Consider the following 2,738-nt stretch of genomic DNA (forward strand, 5'->3'; position numbering starts at 1 on the left):
AAGAGCTCCCGCAGACCCCTGCCCGGTCCAGGGTCCCAGCCCCCAGCCTGGGCGGCAGAGACCAGTGACAGGGCGCCAAGAAGAGGCGGCAGGTGGAGGGAAGGGCCCACAGTGGGGGCGGGGAGGGGGCCAAGGCCCAGCCAGCGGGACCTCTCGGTGGGGCATTCCCAGCCCTCCTGTCCCTCATCCCACCCAGTATTCCTGACGCTCCATGTCCCTGACCCTCCTGACTTTCCCGTTGCCCTTCTGTGGGCTGCTGTGATGGGTCCTGAACTTCTGATGAGGGACACGAAACCCCAAGGTGTGAAGTGACTTTCCAGTTGCCCAGAGACTGGGCATCAAGGCTGGGTGGAGACCCTTCCACCCCAAGCCCGGCCCCGGAGTCCTGGCACTGCTCCCTCAGGGGCTGGAGGGCTCGTGGAGCTCCCTGGGGGCCCAGTGGGTGGTCCTGGGCAAATGGGGTTTGGGGGAGGTGGGAAGGCCCACCCTGACCTGGGGGGCATTCTGCTCAGACTCCCCCAGGCTGGGTGGTCCCCACGGGCCCATGCCCACCTACAGGTCCCTTCGCAGACTCCAGGGCAGGGACACAGGTGAGCACAGGGCAGCCCCTTGCTGCTGGCAGGGGCTCCCAGCCCGGAGATGACAGAAAGACAGGCGTGAGCTGCCTGGCACGGGGCCCTGCACCGCAGCAGCAGGCAGGGCACGGAGGACGAGGCCGTGCTGGGGGCTGTCCCTCTGCCCTGTGCACAGTCTCCTGTCTGACCCTGTGCCCTCTCCCCCAGAGGCGGTGACCTGCCTTGGCCTCAGAGCAGGTGGGGGCCGGGACCAGTGGTGGCTTCTGGGAGAACTTGCAGGAAGTGTGTGCGGGTGCGGAGAGACAGGGAGGGGTGGCCTGGAGGAGCACCCCCCGCCCAGGCCCCAGTGCTGCCCTGTGAGCCCGGGGCTGCGGCCCACAGGCCCCAAAGGCTCACCAAGACCAGACTCACCAGGGTTCCGGGGGGGTGCACTGGGGGGCCTTGAGGGTTTGGGGGCCCTGGGGTCTGAGTGGGGTGCACAGAGGGCCTGCGTGCTTCGGGGGTCCCCCAGAGGGGACTTCAGGCGGACAGGCCTGTCTGACTACCACCATCCTGACCCTGCATTTGGGGGCCTGGACCTGGGGGCAGCTGGCCCCCTGGATCCCAGTGTTAGTTTGGGTGGGTGGGGCATCTCTTGGGAAGAGACTCTGGGCCTCGGGCTTTGTGAGTGGTCGGGGTGCCCAGCCCCCCTCACAGCTGCCCCACCAGCCCCTCCTCAGGCTTGGACGACCCGCCCCCAGGCCTCTGAGCTGACTGCGGAGGGGACGTGGGCCCAGCGGTCCTCACGCAGCCCCACAATGTCGAGCTCTGTACTCGGCACAGGGCTGCGCCTGCGAGGTGGGGAAGCTGAGGCCGCAGCTGTCAGCTGCTTCACCGGCCCCCGTGTTAGCGGCAGAGCCAGGCTGGGGAGAGCGGCCACCGAGGCCGCCCTGAGCCTTCAGAGGCTGGCGCTGCTGGGAGCCTCAGGCCTTCTGCCTCCTGCGGTGACGGCCGCAGCTCAGAGGGCCCACAGGGACCCCCGTGGACCGGGTTGCGTCCTGGAAGTCGTGGACACTGTGCCCTACCTTTGCTCCCGGGCCTCAGGTGGCTGTGGCCAGGTGTGCCTCTGGCCGCCTTCTGCCCTGAGCCCTGTGTGGAAATAGCATCATGGGCCCCGAGCGTCTCTGTCGTCCATCAGCAAATGGAGCCTCTGCTTTCTGGAATCTGCAGCTGACCACGGGAGACAGCTTCAGTGGACCTCTTGCCCTTTACAATTTCCTAATACACTGAAGACTCATCTTCTGAACAAAGTATTCATGAAGCACAGGCCTCCTATTGGTACCGAGAACTCACTCCTGAAACGTGTTTGGCTTGACTTGTTTCACGGCAGTAAGACAAGTGTCTAGCAGACTGCGGCTCCCGGTCCCTCGCTGCACTGAGTCTCCACCTACCTCCTGGAGAGGCTAGTTTCTGGCACATGCAGAGCTCAGGACTCGTGGCCACCGAGGTCTTCCCAGCGCAGGCAGGGCTTGGCCATCAGGGCAGCAGCCCTGACCTCCTCTCTGCAGCCCCCAGCACTTTATGCGGCTTCCCTTTGATGGAAAGTCACTTCTGAGGCAGAGGTGACCGGCAGCTTCTGCTGGGGTGTTGGGGGTTGTGTGTGGCCGGGACAGCCGCTCAGGGGCGGCCTGGGGCTTGCAGCATGGGCCCACCTTGTCCCAACGGGAACCACGGGCAGAGAGCCAGCTGCTGCCCCACCCAGGCTGGAGGCTGGAGGCTGGAGGTCCTGGTCCCCAGGCCCAGGACACGTGCATGGAGACGAGCCAGTTTCTCTCTGCGCCTTCAGACCTCGGGAACCTGCAGGCTGCTCGTGTGAGGACCGGAATGGCCAGGGGACGATGCTGGGATCAAAGGTCGGATGGTGGATGGGGGGTCAGCTCAGGGAGATGCGGACACTCCTCCCTCTCCCTGGACGCATGTCTGGCCCCACCTCCTCGCGCAGGAGCTCACTGAAGACGCAGCACTGGCAGTGGGAACAGCCTCCGGCGGGCGGCTGAGTCTCAAGCTGGACTTGCCCCCTCTGTGGACACTTTAGGGATTCTCGGGGCAGCTCACTTTCCGGCCATTTCCTGGGGAGTCTGAGAGCCTGAGGTGGGAGCTGTCTGTGCTGGATGGAAGTGGCGC

Source organism: Camelus bactrianus, chromosome 11 (assembly GCF_048773025.1).
Source record: "Camelus bactrianus isolate YW-2024 breed Bactrian camel chromosome 11, ASM4877302v1, whole genome shotgun sequence".
Lineage (NCBI taxonomy): Eukaryota > Metazoa > Chordata > Mammalia > Artiodactyla > Camelidae > Camelus > Camelus bactrianus.